The sequence below is a fragment of the Uloborus diversus genome, unplaced genomic scaffold, assembly GCF_026930045.1.
Source record: "Uloborus diversus isolate 005 unplaced genomic scaffold, Udiv.v.3.1 scaffold_724, whole genome shotgun sequence".
Taxonomy (NCBI): domain Eukaryota; kingdom Metazoa; phylum Arthropoda; class Arachnida; order Araneae; family Uloboridae; genus Uloborus; species Uloborus diversus.
Window position 1 is genome coordinate 26,505 of NW_026558928.1, and position 18,844 is coordinate 45,348.

Here is an 18,844-nt window from a genome sequence, read left to right on the forward strand (position 1 = left end):
GGGAAAGTAGGCTCGTCTAGTTCTAGACAGAACTTCTTGTCTATTTTAACGTTTGGTATATTCGGAACGATTAAGTGTATCTTAGCGAGACCCACGTGATAACAGGCCAAACAACTCCTCTCCCCCCCGCTTCGTTACGCCACCAGGCGTCGATCTATGAACTTGGCGCGAAACTTTGAAAGCAGTGCAATTTACAATGCAGTTACATAGTGCTGCTTGCTCTGGCTGAAATAGATGAAATAGGAAATATGTAACTTCGGATGCACATTCTTGTGAACACAATACTGTTGGATTTATCTCATCCTTTAAACGTACCGGAATGTAGAGGCAATTAAATATATATATATATATAATAAGTCTTGTAAGTGTCTGAGTGTCTGCTGAGTGAGTCAGCGATTTGCGCTACCGAACAACCTGCATGCGAAGAAAAAAATCGGGCGCCTCATGGAATAAATTTTAAAGTTCGGAGGTAAGTACTTTTCTCAGATAAATAAATTAACATTTTATCCATTAGAATTCATGCAGTTAAGGTTACTTAACTTTTCCTCCATTACACAAACAATTGTCAGTTTCCTTTCTGATATCTTTGTCTGTAATTTGTAATTTCAGCCTACTGCTTTAATATTTGAAACGGTTAACTTGCAACTTTTTATTTCTTTATTTTTTCAACCTTGTACACGCATTTATTCGAAATGGATTTTCCAAGCTGACAATATACATATGTCAAAATTTTCTGCGAATATACTTGTTGCTATCAGAAGCAACGTAACTTGGTGTTGATATTCAGTTAATATGTAAACAAGTTTATTGAAACAGGCTTTTAACTGAACTAATCTTATATTTTCGGTTTCGATTAAATTGTTTCATACGCTAGCATGTGTTGTTTTGATCAAAAAACATTCCTTGATGGGCTTCCGTAGTTCTGAGGTAAGAAGATTAGCTTTGAACGCCGGAGGTCGTGGGTTCGATACTCAAACATTTTCCCCCAACTACGCCCCTGCAATGTTATTCAAACAAGCTGGTTCTGTGCGCAAATTAAAAAAAATATGTTTTTTTTTTGCACTGTTGTCTTTAAGTTTTAAGATATTTATGTACAAATTGTGGTTGAGTTAACGGTATTCATGATTTCTGGGCTTGCGAAAGATTACTTTTGAGTAGTGTATACACAATGTGTTTTTGCCAAATGCTCTATGATTGTTTGTTATGCTTAAAAAAGGCAAAATGTCTTGAACTATATAATTTTGAACTCCTTGGGTTTTCTGTTAATAAGCTTTCAGGAACTCTGAAACTGTAATATAAATTGAATTAAGGGGCTGTCCATAAAGGATGTTGCAAAATTTTGAACAAATCCCCCTCCCTCCCTCCTTGTTACATGTAACGCTGTTCAACATGAGCATATTGTTATAAACAACGCGTGATGTCACACTTCTTGTTATCCTTTCCCTTCCCCCTGTCACAAAAATGTCACATTGAATTCCTAAAAGAGCCTACTCAGAAAAATGTTGATCTAAATTTAACATATATGAAGTTTTAAGTATTGAAGAAAGTTGTTAAAATGGTCATTCTATGAGAAGTTTTTTGAAAAAGGTTACTTTGTCATCAATTAATGCTCTTTAAAATAATTTTTCAAAAGCCTAAAATGATGAACTATTAAAGCCCCCCCCCCACACACACACACAAGAATCATTAGCATCAGAAAAAGCTAAAAATGGAAAAGTAGCCAAATTCCAAAAAAAAAGGCTGCTTTGATATTGAATACATTTTTTTGATGTACAACATACAGTATTCATGATCTTGTATAATTCATTCTTTACTTAACGTTTTTAAAGTTGAATTCCTGTGTAACTTTTCGGGAGTGCCCACCGAAGGGGGGGGGGGGGGTCGGAATCAGTCTCGTAATAATGATAGCTTTTCAACGGCTATAGTTATAAATAACTGTGCCCTTGAAATTTTAAGGGAGATGGGGGAGATGTTTATGGGGTATTTTTCTTGAAGTTTTCATAATTGAAGGAGGTAGGGCACCGTTTACTTTGGGGGATGGCACGCAAACATTCATGTCTTTTTAAAAGTATAAATTTGCTAAGCTAAGTTAACATTAATAATCTGGTATTATGTATTTTAATTTGATGTTATGTCTTTGAAACGTATTGCAGTTATATTTCCCGTTTACTTTAGTAAAAATGTTTATTTATATTTTAAAATTTCATTTTATTCCTATTCAAATACAATGGTAAAATTATTTTTTGTTTTGATGTAATGAAAGTTCATCTATTTATTTGAATACTTCTTAAGACTTAATGTTTCAATACAATATACGAGTAGTTAAAATGCGATTAGTGTTTAAAAAAATTTCAAATGAAAAATAAAACTTTATTTATCACTTCGTTTTTACAAGATTGTAAAATAAAATCGTGTTTAGTTATATGAATACTTTGTAAGACTTATAAATGTTTTTATGTGAAATACTATGAATTAAGCTCAGTGTCTTTTTTAATGTATGATTATTGGTTCCTTTTTATGTTTTCTAATGAAAAAGTAGAAGTTTTAATGCTACTAAAATAATAGAAGACAATAATAAATAAACCAAATAGTTTAATTAAACCAAAATACTAATCGAAGCGCTCACTTCCCAATATCATTGTGGATCGACTAACGATGACGTCATTTGCAAGTTGGATGGCCTTCCTATCTCGAAGGTCTCGATCTTAGTTGCTTGGTGATTTTTTTTCAAAATGGGGTGGTTTCCATCAGTCAAAAGTACTACTTTTAGTCACTAAAATTGATAGAATAAGTTAAAAAAAATAACATGGGCCCAGAAAATACTTTCATTTTCCCAACAGTTTTCTTTTAAATTAATTTTTTTAATGTTCGATTTTTCAAACAAGGCATGGTTTTATGACGTCACAAATGATGCACTTTGTCGCATCTTTCTACCACGGTTCCACGTTATGATAATCAACAAGCGAATCAAAATTGCACTCTACGCTTGCTATCAACCATATCGTTGCCAATACACGTGAGAAAAGATGTGAATTAAATATTTTGCTTTGTGACTGGCAACACAGAATGGCATTTCATCATTTGTGATGTCACACGACAGAAGCGTTAACAATAAAAACGCACAGATTTCAGTAATTTTTTAAAAATATTAAACTTAAACAAATAATTTTAAAAATGGTCAGATCCTATGTTTTTAAGCATGCTCTTTCAGAAAAAAATACTTTTGAAATTTTGGAAACGACCCCATTGTGATTTTATTTCTTCTATTGTTTGAGTATAAGCAAAGTGTTCATGAAGGATATGTTATGTAATATTAAAGAAGACTTTGCATCGTTTATTTCTCTTTTTAGCCTACTTTCCCAGTAAAAGTCAGAAAAAGAAGAAAAAAGCATGAAAGAAGGCTTAATGCATCTTAAAAATATCGCAAAAAACAAAAAAAAAAAGTTAAAAATAAATAAAATAATTAAATAAATATTGAAAAATTCAAAATTGGAAAGTAGGGTATTGATATGGGGGAAAATGTCTGTCGGTCTGTCGGTCTGTCTGTCCCCCCCCCCTAATAACTTTTGAATGAATAGTCCGATTCGAACAAACTTTTTTTTGTTCGAAAGATCTCGGCGACGACACCTCATTCCCATATTTCACTTTTTGATTTGAACTATTTTTTGTTCAATTTTGAACAGTTCAAATCCCTTAACATTAGCGCCTACGGGGAAACTTAAAGTCAAGGTAGATTCCGTACTTGAAGGCGGATTTTTTTCAAACAAATTTTGTTGGAAATAGCTCTTGACGCCAAATTACAGACTTCGACTCCGAGAATTTAGGAGCACTTGACTCCGACTCCGACTCCTATGCCCGACAATTAATCGGACTCCGACTCCCTGACTTAGACTCTGACTTCGTAGCTTTGGCAAAAATTTATACACGAAGGACAAATGACTGACTCCGATTCTTAGATATTCGACTCCGACTCCTTTACCCCAAAATGAGATTGACTCCGACTTCGCAGCTATGGTTTTGACTGTGAAATAATTATTGTTGATCTGACTTGTTTTTATTTTTACGCTAAAGTTTTAATTTAGGTATTCAGTTTTTGGCGAATAAACTCGAAGTCATTTATGTTAAAGATATGCGTAGACGATTTTTTTTTTTTTTTTTTTTTTGACAATGAAAATTATTTCTTTAAATTTACATTTTATTGTTTTCATTTATTTTGGTAAGTGCATTAATTCATTTAAAAAATTGTTTTTGGAAACAGGGGAAAAAGAAACGATTTTTTTTTCTTTTGATATGATGTATTTATTTTAATGAGCTTATTAATTTTAATTATTATTTTTTTGTTTTGAAAGCTGTTAAAGATTTTTTTAATGGAAAAAGTGTATTAGCTGCTTTGTTTAAAAGTTGCTGCTTTTTTTTTTTAGATGAGTGAGGAATATTTTATTCCTAGAAATCAGCTTAAAGTATTTTAAAAATATGTTTTAAAAAATTTGCGATTTTAGCTATTTTTGAGAATATTGATCAGGTACTAGAAAGTAGTATGGGTATACGGGAAAGTAGGCTCGTCTAGTTCTAGACAGAACTTCTTGTTTAGTCGGATAATAATCGTGCTATGTTGGTTACCATGATATCGAGAGAGAGAGCTTAAGAGGTATCATATGCTACCAATTTAATGCAATGAGTCGTTTTAAAGGAATAAAATCCACTTACTTTGGGGATATTCGTATTCCCGGCGATTTTGCAGTTCTAGAACGAATACGAAAAACAAAGAAAAAAATGTTCGGTGGCAAGAGCGCGAAAATCCTTTCACCGCGACATTCTCCTCATTAACGAGCAAATAATATCGGCTGTATCAGCTTATCTGAGACCCAAAACGGAACTGAAGATGGAAGTACGTATCGGTTGCTATGAGTATTATTACGCGACGAAAATGAAAGCGTCACCGCAATGAATCACGTGAAAGCATCAAAATAATTCGAGTTTGGAAAAGGGAAATTCCCGATCAGTTAAGCAGGGAGAACTGATTCCTTCCCATTCCCACCCTCACAGTCAATCTCCGAACAGAAACACTTCTACCTTTATTCATATACTCTAATTTTCGGATGTTACTTAGCCCAAAATTTGGGGGTAGGAGGGAATGGCTCGCTTAATAGCAAGGGCGCCGCATGGGGGGGGGGAGTGGGAGCTTAAGCCCCATCACCCCCTTAGAATTTAGAACATACCTGCTTTTAGTACTTTTTTCTTTGTAAAAATGTAAAAACATTTCTTCTTCAGCTGTTAATGGATAAGTTATTAAAAATGTCAAATTTTAATAAGTCTAATCTGCACTGAAATCAGTTTCTATGGGGAAAATATCTAGCTAAACTATGGGGAAAATATCTGAGCCACCCCCCCCCCTCCTTACAATTTTGCATTTGGGCGCTCTTGCTTTATAGGGAAGCCAATTTTAATTTGGGGGGTGAATGGAGGGCATATTTGAGGAGTCTAGGGTCATGCCCCCCCCTCTCCCCTCTCACGCACACACACGCACAAAAATAATAATAATAAATTAACAAAACGTGCGGAAGTAGGGATCCGGGTGCAACATCGGACAAATATTTGAAACTATTCTGCCCTCCGGACAATTTGCACGCGAAATTTCAAGATGATCGGTTGAGAAGAGGGCGTGAAAACATCGCAAACAAAATACTCGGCGCTGTCTGGGTCAGTAGTCAGTAATAATTATGAGAAATAATCGCTACTTTCATTTGTGGCAGTGAGAAGCAAAGAGATGTAAGTGGCAAAATTAAAAATTCGGAGATTCCTCTGTCTTGGGGCAAGAGATGGTACAAGTAGCTCTGGTAGTAGCTGTTATACAGCATGATTTAAAAAAAAAAAAAGAAAAATTTAATGAAAGCCTACCTAGGTTGTTATTTTTAAACGCGTTTTACTCAAAACTTGAAAATGTCAACTTACATCCTTTTGCTTCTCACTGCCTCATTTGTTTTCTGTTTTAACTGAAAGAACTCAAAACGACGTGATAAACATCGAACTTCTTTATCCGTAAAAGTAAAATAGCAATAAGTATAAAGAACAAGTTGTATTCATTTGGAAACGAAAGCACGACACTTAAACAAAAACAAATGTGAAAATTTTCTAAAATATTAAATTAAAATTCACTTGTTCAAAAATATTTTTTATAACTTTTTTTTTTTTGAATATACCTAGAGTCTAAAACTTTCTCTACATGACTATTGAAGTCAGTGTTTCTTTCAGGCATCTCTTCGGGGAGGCAGTGCCCCCCCCCCCCCTCCGGAGGAGGTCAGCTGCCACTCTCCTGGACAAAAATTTGGATTACACTTGTTTTACTATTTACAGATTTAAAAACAAAAAGCAAATTATAGAAAATTCTAAACTCTATCATCCGGGAGGGGGGGGGGCTCTGTGGCCTCCATTTTGTTACTGTCGATGGAAAGCCCCTCGCTAGTAACAAACTGCTAAAAGCACACTTTTTTCCCCTGGAAAAGTACATGCAATTAATTAACGAACAAGATATGCTTCCTCCTTTTTAGCCTACTTTCCCAGTAAAAGTCGGAAAAAGAAGAAAAAAACATGAAAGAAGGCTTAATGCATCTTAAAAATGTCGCGAAAAACAAAAAAAAAATCAAAAATAAATAAAATAATTAAATAAATATCGAAAAATTAAAAATTGGAAAGTAGGGTATTGAGATGGGGAGAAATGTCTGTCGGTCTGTCTGTCGGTCTGTCCCCCCCCCCCTAATAACTTTTAAATAAATAGTCCGATTCGAACAAACTTTTTTTGTTCGCAAGATCTCGGCGAGGACATCTCATTCCCATATTTCACTTTTTGATTTGAACTATTTTTGGTTCAATTTTGAACAGTTCAAAAAAACTTAACATTAGCGCCTACGGGGAAACTGAAAGTCAATGTAAATTCCGTACTTGAAGGCGGATTTATTTCAAACAAATTTTGTTGGAAATAGCTCTTGACGCCGAACTCCAGACTCTGACTCCGAGAATTTAGAGGCACCTGACTCCGACTCCTGTGCCCGACAATTATTCGGACTCCGACTCCCCGACTTCAACTCTGACATCGTAGCTTTGGCAAAAATTTATACACGGATGACAAATGACTGACTCCGATGGGGGGGGGGGGGACCTTGGGATATTCGTCTCCGACTCCTTTATCCCAAAATGAGATTGACTCCGACTCCGACTCAGCAGCTACGGTTTTCACTGTGAAATAATTATTGTTGATATGATTTGTTTTTATTTCTACGCTAAAGTTTTAAGTTAGATATTCAGTTTTCGGCGAATAAACTCGAAGACATTTTTGTTTCTACATAACGATATGCGCAGACGATTTTTTTTTTTTTTTTTTTTTTTTTGGACAATGAAAAGTATTTCTTTAAGTTGACATTTTATTGTTTTTATTTATTTTGGTAAGTGCAGTGATTCATTTAAAAGTTATTTTTGGCAACAGGGGAATAAGAAACGATTTTTTTTTTTTTGATATGATGTATTTATTTTAATAAGCTTATTAATTATAATTATAATTTTTTCGTTTTGAAAGCTGTTAAAGAATTTTTTTAAGGGAAAAAAGTGTATTAGCTGCTTTGTTTAAAAGGTGCTGCTTTTTTTTTTTTTTTTTTTACTTTATTCCTAGAAATTAGCAAAAATATGTTTGAAACAATTTGCGATTTTAGCTATTTTTGAGAATATTGATCAGGTACTAGAAAGTAGTATGGGTATACGGGAAAGTAGGCTCGTATAGTTCTAGACGGAACTTCTTGTTATTACCATCTTTCGTTTGTTGTTTGTCTATTGCTGTTGTGATAGAGATGGGGTAGTTGGAACTATGTTGTCTATCAAATTGTTAACTCATACAATACATTGGTGAGGTTCGTATCTTAACCTTAGGACATGTACTCTGTGGGCCATCTCGTCGGAAATTAAGTTTCCTGAATGAGGATCATTGCATGGATGGTAAGGGATAGTGTGTAAAGGATTTTCGCCCCTTCTTCTTTGTCACATTTTCCATGTATCAACTTTGGAGAGGGAGAGAATTGAAGAGACTACGTTCATTCACAACACACAAACTAATTTATTTTCTATATACGGAAACAGTATACATGATGGGCAGCCAATTTGCCCTTTATCCCGAATAGCGGTCGAGAGATATCCATAAATTTATCCCGCTATTCGGTCAGGAGATTTTTTTTGGCAGTCATGCCTTTATAGCTGACTATAGCCATATGAACTCAGGCGCTCTCATGCATCTGCGCAGAAGTCAATCGCGTAAAGCCCCATTGCGCAATTATGGAGATCCCGAGTTATTAATCTTGGGATCCCTGTCAAGTTTTACGCAAAGTAACCACGTGGAGCATATAATTTCTCACATAGTGGGGCTGAGAGTTATCTTTGGCGGACTGCAATGGAAATGTCTATAATGCCTGTGTGTGTTTCTCTTTTATATGACAAATAACATGGGGTTATCAACGTCTCCGTTTCAAAAGAAATGTCTGAAAATTCGGCATTTTTTACTACCCCCCCCCCTCCCCTCCCGTTATGTCATCCCACAGTTTTCAGGTCGACAAGACTTTTAACCAATAAGAAAACTTTTGAAAATCTATACGGATTTTCTCTGAGAGAGAAAGAGAATACAGATTTATTTTATAATCATTCTAGAACTTGAATGCCTCTAATGTGTGAACTTGTTTAAGTGTCCGTACGGAAGTCTTTACTGTCTTTAGCGATCATCTTTGTAATCAAAGTCAAAAAACTTCAATATTGATTTTACAAGGGTGTCCAGAAATCATTCTCCAAGTTTTCTTAGTTTGACAGCTTTATCGAAATAAATTTTAATGAAGTTGTTAAAAAAATAATAAACTTCCATACAAAGTATGTTTTTTTTTTAAATAAAAATCTCTATCTACTTGGAAATAAATAGTCATTACATACGCCTCTTTAACGATGCAATCGAAATATTAAACTGAAACTAATTTGGTGTCCCAATACATTACCCTCATAAAATTTTTTTTAACTTTAAGTAAAAAAAAATAATCCTTTGAAATTTTTTCATGCGTGCTTAGTTGACAATTAATAACTTATGTTCAAATTTAGTAATATTACCCATTTTTTCCAATTCAAAAAATTAAAAATATTCCAATTTTTCAAAAACCTAATTTTTTTAAAAACTTTAGTTTTATTTATTTATTTAATTTGTTGTTTATTTTTGCACATGTTACAAAACCGTCTTTTGCATATGTGCATATGTAATCGTTAATTTTGGCCCCTTTTGACGTTTAGTGTATATAAATGCATAAAAACGGTAATTTAAAAAAAAAAACGAGCTGATGTGTGCCTCACATGACTTCCTTTTACTCCAATTCAATGTCATTTTCCTATTTTTGGTAATTTTAATGTGATTCAATAGTTTACTCTATAAATATCACCAACGTTGGCCAAACTAAAACCAGATTTTAAAGAAAAAAAATCGCCAAATTTTTCGCCAAGTTGGCAACAAAACTTGGCGACCAAAAAGCTGGCGATATATCGCCAAGTGTCCGCCAAATTGTGACACCACTTGAGTTTAAATCGAAATTAACAATGATTTCCCTCCTCCCAAAAGGGGCGAAAGACCCCCTTAGAAACACCCAAATGCAACCAAAAAGGGAGGTGCACAACTAGATCCCACTAGGAGGCTACGCACCAAATTTCAACTTTCTAAGACATATCGTTCTTGAGTTATGCGACATACATACGCACATCCGCACATACATACATACATACGTACATACAGACGTCACGAGAAAACTCGTTGTAACTAACTCGGGAATCGTCAAAATGGATATTTTGCGTGTCTATACGTTCTTAGGCACTTATTCACTTGTGGTCGAGTCGAAAAAAAAAACAACATTCATTCGGGGGTGAGCAAAATGGAAATTAAGGTCGATTTTTGAGTGAAAATTTTTTCGCGAATACAATACTTCCTTTTTTGTAAAAGGAAGTAAAAATGCATATTACTGCTTTTTTCACAAGATTTTCCTTTACTTCTTTCTTCACATATAGTCCAGGATCTGAAGGGGGTTGAGCATGCATGAAAAGGCTGACGCAATATTATTTCTGATTATTGTTACAGGCACGATGGTGATTATGAAACCACATGTCGTCGCCCCCCTGGATGGTCGACAACCCCGGGGGAGGGGGGAAAGCAGTGGGGGAGCCGTTTGCTAAAACACTCATAACTCGCGAACTATTTGAGATAAAACACTGAAAAAAGTGGTAATCGACGAAACAAAACAAGGGCTTCATAAAAGCTAAATATAATTATGGACCTATCTTTGTTTGTTTCCTGAATAAAATTCCATTTTTCGCAAACAAGCAAAATTTTTTGAATAAAATGCGCAAAACAAACTTTTTTTGACCAAAATAAATTCCAAATCAAAATTGTTTGATTTTTTTTCAAATAAAGTCCTAAATATCATTATTCAGTTTGTTTAAAACTATTTAAGTACTGTTAACGCGTTGAAAAACAAAATGACAGTAGCAAGCTCGAACACTATTCGTAGTATAGTTCAGGATCTGAGGGGGGTTTTGTGCATGCATGGAAGACCTGACGCAAAATTATTTCTGATTATTGTTACAGGCACTATAGTGATTGTGAAAACACATGTCATCGTCCCCCCCCCCTCGGCGGTCGACATCCCCAGGGGAGGGGGAAAGCAGTAGGGGGACGCCGTTTACTAAAACACTCATAACTCGCGAACTGTAGGAGGTAAAGCATTAAAAATGTGGCAAAAGATGCAACAGAACAAGGGCTTGAAAAACCTAAATATGTTTATAGTTCTATCTTTGTTGGTTTATAAGTAAAATTCCTTTTTTAGCAGCCATGCAAAAATTTTGAATAAACTACGAAAAGCTTTTTTTCCAAAAATAAGTTTTTAAAAAAAAATTATTTAACCGTTTAGGGGATCAGTAAAATCTGAAACTTCATCATTCAGTTTGTTTAAAAAACTACTTAATTATCACCAACGTGCGCGTTAAAAAGCGAAATAGAAAATGCAAACACTGCCTAAGTTAGCGCATTGAACAAAACGGCAGTATGCAAAGGAGAAAAAAAAATAGCCTTATTATCCTTATGATGAACTATTCATTCTTCAGTTTACAAACTTATTCTAGTTGCAAAATATTCAATTATGGCTTTAATTTTGTTATATACTGCTTTAAATTTGAGAGGAACTAGGGAACCAGGCCCACTGTAGTTTCATATCAAATATAATTTTAATTTATTTCTATTTATTTATATTTTCAATTTTCACAAAAGAATATTGCGGGTATTGTTTTGCGGATATTATTTTTTATAATTTACCCAACAAAGAACAATGATACAAGAAATAATATGTTCTAAATAAATATAAAAATTGGAAGCATCTTTGAGCTTTTATGAAAACTAATATAAATATAAAATTATACACTAAAGTTCTAAAAAAACTATTTAAATAAAATTAGTAAAATAATACGTATTAAAAAATAATTGCAGAATATCAATATGCATACATAAAGCATTAATATATCAGAAATTCTGAAAGCTGGATCATACTCTCTTTTGTTGACTTGTAGTTGTTCTATTGAATCGTTCTCTTCCGAGTATTTTGTAGTTTATGGGTTTTTGCTTTAGTCTTAATAGCACAGTATTTACAGCAAGATGAATTATTAATAAAACATTTACAAGATCATTTACAGTTCTTGTCTGCGCAGAGTGGAATTAAACTCTCTGGTAACACTGGCTGCATCATACGGTGTGGGGCTTTATTGTTTTATTTTCATCCAAGTGAAACCCAAACTTGGTTACATCTAAAGGAACTACTAAGGTACAGGGGAATTGATTCAATAGTACTACTTCTACAATAGAGCAATACTTCTTAGCACATGTTGAAAGAATTGCAGGAGCATGGTAGAGAGCTGATATTATATTTATTTCTGATGGAAATGATAAGAAATTATTGTGTGTAATGGTTGCATTCGCAAGAAATACCTATTTTCTTGACAATTTTTTTATAATACAGCTTCTAACAGTTGAAATTCTGAAGCACTCAGATATTGTTTTAATGATAACTCTAGTGTACAAAAAATAGTTTCCGACTCTTTTGGTAAAGTGAAAGCATACTTTTTTGTTCCTATTTTACTTGTTGAATCGCAGTCGGAAAATGCATCAAAAGCTTGTAAAATGTTAGATGTTTTTTTCCGTAAGTGCTCCTGAAGATAGATGCCATCCTAAAGCTCTTTTCCTTTCCACAACACCAGCACATGAAATGGCAACCTCTGTCCTTTAACAAAGATTGCCAATAAGAATTCATTAGTTTCTGATCTATAAACTATTAGTTACTTTTTCCCCTATTTTGGACTGAATCATATACAAATACAAATACAAATGTGACGACCAGCAACAAGCTCTGGGCCCAGCTAGGCTGGTCCTGGTCAATTAATTAGTCCCCAATGAAGATCAATGGCCCTCTTAAAGCTATCCACTCCCTTGCTCATTACCGCCTCTTCCGGTAAGCTATTCCAAGTGCCCACGACCCTGCTAAAGTAGTAGTTTTTCCTGATTTCCAAGTTAGCCTGAGATTTAAATAGCTTAAAACAATGACCCCTTGTCCTGCTTTCCCCGCAAAAATTTAATCCATTTACATCTTTCATTTTGATAAATTTAAATAACTGAATCATGTCCCCTCTGACTCTCCTTTGCTCTAGGCTATACATGTTAAGCCTATTAAGTCTGGTATCATAATCTAAATTTGAGAGTCCCCTTACTAATTTAGTTACCCTTCTTTGAACCCTTTCCAATACAAAAATATCTTTCTTCAGATAAGGCGACCAGAATTGCACAGCATACTCCAAATGAGGTCTTACTAAACTCCTATATAAAGGCAGAAGAACTTTCTTAGATTTGTTTGAAATATATCTATTGATGAACCCAAGCATTTTGCTGGCTTTGTTACTAGCAATACTGCACTGTTGACTAAACTTGAAGTCCTGATTTATAAAGACACCCAGATCCATAACATTTTCTGCCTGATTTATGACTGAACCCTGTAAACGATATCTCATACGCTTATTTCCATGACCTAAGTGTAGCACTTGACATTTCCCTACATTAACTGCCATACCCCATTTATCTGCCCACTTAGTAATATGATCTAAATCCTCTTGCAGCTGTTTTACTTGTTCTTCATTTTCGACAATCCCCATAACTTTTACATCGTCAGCAAAACAATTCATGCTTCCAGAAATATTTTCATTGATGTCATTCATAAATATAATAAACAAAAGAGGCCCTAAAACTGATCCCTGAGGAACCCCACTTAAAACATCACTCCAATTAGAATGATTTCCTCTCACAACTACTCTTTGCTTCCTACCAGTAAGCCAATTTCTTACCCAAAGTAAAGTTTTTCCTCCTATTCCAATGTCAGCTAACTTGCTGAGAAGAGCAACATGCGGTACCTTGTCAAAAGCTTTTTGAAAATCAATATAAACAACATCCACACATTTTTTGTTATCTAAAGCTGAGGTAACCTTGTCGTAGAAATGCAATAGATTAGTAGTACAGGATTTACCTTTCCTGAAACCATACTGCAAACTAGTCAACAGACTATTAGTCTCTAAGAACATCATGATCTTAATTTTGATCAAAGTTTCGAAAATCTTACAAATCACCGAAGTCAAACTTACAGGTCTATAATTCCCAGCAATACCTTTAGACCCCTTCTTGAAGAGTGGCGTTATGTTAGCCAGCTTCCAGTCCTCTGGCACCGTCCCCGAGTTATAAGAAGCATTGAAAATAATCAAAATAACATCCACTAATTCCTCTGCACATTCTACTAAAATTTTTGGATAAATATTATCTGGTCCCGGAGCTTTAGTTGCTTTAATCTTTTTCAAATGAAATAAAACCTCCTCCCTGGAAAATACAAAATCCTCAAGCTGTATAATAGCTTGTGTCTTGTTAGTGTCAACTGTTGAGATACAGTTATCGTTAAACACACTGGAAAAAAAGTTATTTAGAACATTTGCAATATCCCTATCGTTTTGGATTAAATTTCCATACTCATCAACCAAAGGCCCAATTTGACTGTTTCGAGCTTTCCCAGAATTAGCGTAAGCAAAAAACCTCTTAGGATTCCCATCAATGTCATCTGCCAGCCTTTGCTCCAATTCCCTTTTCTGAATCCGTACCAAATACTTAAAATTTCGCCTTGCCTTACTATACTGGAGTCTCTCTGCACTCTGACCAGTTTCTTTAAACTTACGAAAAGTGGCTTGCTTATAATTAAGAGCTTCTTTCGTCTCCCTGGAGAACCACATGGGCCAAATTTTGGTACTAACACCTTTTCTCCTAAATGGAACATAGTCCCCAACGGTTTTAGCAAGTTTATCCTTAAATTCCGTCCATTGCTGATCTACGTCGCTATTTTCCAACCCTGACGAAAAAACCTCTTTCAAGCTCTGCCTAAGTGCAACAAAATCGGTGTTTCTGAAATTGGGCACAAACCTAAAATTATCATCTTTGCACACTTCAAATTTAACCCGGAACCTAATGCTGTTATGATCACTATCTCCAATATGCTCCCCTACACTCAACCCCTGAACAAAACTACCTATGTCACAAAAAACTAGATCCAAAATTGCCTCCTCTCGAGTTCCCTGAGTTAAAACTTGATCCACGCTACAGATAGATTCTGTAGCGTGCTTCGTCCTGGTTGGACTCGGGCATTTCAGAGAAATTTATTACTTGACTCTCAGATTTTAAATAATATTCATTTTCATTTTCAGAGTTACCAGACACCAGAAGCTGATTGGATGCAGGAACGGATATGTTAAATATTACATACTCTGAAATGTACTTTTAAAGGTTCTTTTTATTTTCAGGAATGGCTATGACACGAAACCACTGGTTTGGTACATAGTGATTTTTTCATAAGCGAAGGAGACTTTCCTGAACTTCTGGTTTTTAGCCTACTTTCCCAGTAAAAGTCAGAAAAAGAAGAAAAAAGCATGAAAGAAGGCTTAATGCATCTTAAAAATATCGTGAAAAACAAAAAAAAGTCAAAAATAAATAAAATAATTAAATAAATATTGAAAAATTAAAAATTGGAAAGTAGGGTATTGAGATGGGGAAAAATGTCTGTCGGTCTGTCTGTCTGTCGGTCTGTCTGTCCCCCCCCCCCTAATAACTTTTGAATGAATAGTCCGATTCGAACAAACTTTTTTTTGTTCGAAAGATCTCGGCGAGGACACTTCATTCCCATATTTCACTTTTTGATTTGAACTATTTTTTGTTCAATTTTGAACAGTTCAAAAAAACTTAACATTAGCGCCTACGGGGAAATTCAAAGCAATTCCGAACTTTGAGGCGAATTTGCTTCAAACAAACTTTGTAGGAAAAAGCTTTTGATAAAAAACTTGTATATAAGATATCTTTTTGATTTGAACAATTTTCCGTTCAATTTTGAACAGTTCAAATCCCTTAACATTAGCGCCTACGGGGAAACTGAAAGTCAATGTAGATTCCGTACTTGAAGGCGGATTTACTTCAAACAAACTTTGTTGGAAATAGCTCTTGACGACCTACTCCCGACTCCGACTCCGAAAATTTAGGGGGACCTGACACCGACTCTGACTCCTGTTCCCGACAATTAATCGGACTCCGACTCCCCGACTTCGACTCTGACTTCGTAGCTTTGGCAAACATTTATACACGGAGGACAAATGACTGACTCCGATTCTTGGATATTCGACTTCGACTCTTTTATCCCAAAATGAGATTGACTCCGACTCCGACTCCGCTGCTGTGGTTTTAACTGTGAAATAATTATTGTTGATATGATTTGTTTTTATTTTCATGCTAAAGTTTTAATTTAGGTATTTAGTTTTCGGTGAATAAACTCGAAAAATATGCGCAGACGATTTTTTTTTTTTTTTTTGACAATGAAAATTATTTCTTTAAGTTGACATTTTATTGTTTTTTTTTATTTTGGTAAGTGCATTAATTCGTTTAAAAAATTATTTTTGGCAACAGGGGAAAAAGAAACGACTTTTTTTTTATACGATGTATTTATTTTAATGAACTTATTATTATTATTTTTTCGTTTTGAAAGCTGTTAAAAATTTTTTTTTAATGGAAAGAAGTGTATTAGCTGCTTTGTTTAAAAGGTGCTGCTATTTTATTTGTTCGTTTTTTTGAAGAAAAGTAAGGAATATTTTATTCCTAGAAATCAGCTTAAAATATTTAAAAAAATATGTTTGAAAAAATTTGCGATTTTAGCTATTTTTGAGAATATTGATCAGGTACTAGAAAGTAGTATGGGTATACGGGAAAGTAGGCTCGTCTAGTTCTAGACGGAACTTCTTGTTAAGTTATGAAAACGACAGTGAGATGTACCGATCGTGTTTAAGGTCCACTCGTGTAATTTGACTATTGAAGAGAAAATTTTATTATTTTTTATTTGGAGACCTGCAAAATCTTTGCTGCATTTGAAAGTAGTGTTTGGGACATTATTGACCAGAGTCATTCCATTGATAACTTGAACTTTGTTCTTAAAACAGGGTGCTTCTTCTAGAGTTTTGCTGCAAGAAATATCATTTTCAATTACATTCACGAAATCGGACCTCGCGCTTTGCTTCAGTGAACCATTCTGATGAACCTAACCTAGCACTGGGCTTATTGTATGGGAATGATTTTTAGCTGTACTAATATCACTTTTGAGCTAACGTTTCCCCCAAGTTAAATGTTTTTTTTTTTTTTGGTTTTCTTTTGCTGTTTTGCAGTTGCTATTGAAGACATTGCCATTTCAGGACTTCTCTGGATAAGAGACTATTCACATTTTCTTTAACGTTCCACTGAAATTTTGATGCTGCTTATGTGGTAATAGCCTCGCTCACTATGTTTCATAACTCAGATGTAAAATCTGCAAAATGGTTATCCTGATAGTTGATCCTTTCCGTAACTACTTCGTACTTGCAAACTTGCATGTTTTAATTTTTTAAAAAGTGCCATTGTGACCAATACTAAGCAGCTATAATGCGTTAAAGGTAAATAATTAAGTAATTACTTAACTGGGACATTGTTTTGATAATATTACGAAATAAAACCGCCAAAACAGGAGAGCCACAAAATTTACTTTGGTTTATGTCGAATCTTCAAGGTACATTCCGCAAACTTTTTTTTTTTTTTTTGTGAATTACCTCAAATGCTTTTTGAGCTTGCTTTTATTTCACTTTTCAACGCTTTGATAGTAATTAAGTAATTTTAAACAAATTGGATAATGATGTTTCAGATTTTATTGGTTCCCTAAACAGTTAAATAACTTTGATAATTTGAAAAAAAAAAATGCGTATTTTATTCAAAATTTTTGCTCGTTTGCGAAAAATAAAATTTTACTCAGAAACTAACAAAGATATGATCATAGTTATATGTAGCTTTTTATGAAGCCCTTGTTTTGTTGCGTCCATTGCCACTTTTTTCAGTGTTTTATTTCAAATAGTTCGCGAGTTATGAATGTTTTAGCAAACGGCTCCCCCCCTGCTTTCCCCCTCCCCCGGGGTGGCGACCACCCAGGGGGGCAACGACATGTGGTTTCATAATCACTATAGTGCCTGTGACGTTAATCAGAAATCATTTTGCGTCAGGTTTTCCATGCATGCTCAAAACCCCCTTCCGATCCTGAACTATACTGCAAATCGTGTTCGAGCATGCTACTGTTATTTTGTTTTTCAACGCGTTAACAGTACTTAAATAGTTTTAACAAACTGAATAATGATATTTAGGACTTTATTTGAAAAAAAAATCAAACAATTTTGATTTGGAATTTATTTTGGTCAAAAAAGTTTGTTTTGCGCATTTTATTCCAAAATTTTTCTTCTTTGCGAAAAATGGAATTTTACTCAGAAACCAACAAAGATAGGTCCATAATCATATTTAGCTTTTATGAAGCCCTTGTTTTGTTGCGTCCATTGCCACTTCTTTCAGTGTTTTATTTCAAATAGTTCGCGAGTTATGAGTGTTTTAGCAAACGGCTCCCCCACTGCTTTCCCCCTCCCCCGGGGTTGTCGACCACCCAGGGGGGCGACGACATGTGGTTTCATAATCACCATCGTGCCTGTAACAATAATCAGAAATAATATTGCGTCAGCCTTTCCATGCATGCTCAACCCCCTTCTGATCCCGGTCTAATAAGATTTTAAAAAAGAACAAATATTTTTTTCGCTTTTAGCGCATATTTTTTTAGTGTTTAGTGAATAATTTAAGTATTTTTAGTGCATATGCATGCATTTTTTCATGATTTTTTAGTGCACATCATTCGGGCTCTAATCATTTTCCTTGTCTTTTTTTCCTGTAAAACTTAGTGAGAGTTATTTTTCTTCCCTATTTGCAATTTTTATTTTATTACATGTTATTGTCAGAATTGAAAGACACTTTAATGAAACAAAATTTGACTTCAGAAGGAAAATTCAATGAATATTTGTTTCTGCAAATGTGCTTAATTTTAAATAATTTTTATTGCATGATATTCATGCTTCGTTGCGTGTTTTATAAATTTAAAAGTTTCTTTTGCATTTGTAGTGTGACGAAGAGACGTCAATATGAAACTTGATGATATTTTTCTCGCTTAGAGTGATTTTGTGTATATTTTAATGATTATGAAATATTTTCATTACTTTTTTTTTTTCATATTAACAGTATACTGTCAGTCTTTTGATCTGTTACATTCTTGGGAACGATAATGAATTATGAGTGTTTTTTGAAAATCATATCATCCTGCCCGTAGACATTTAGGGATTTATT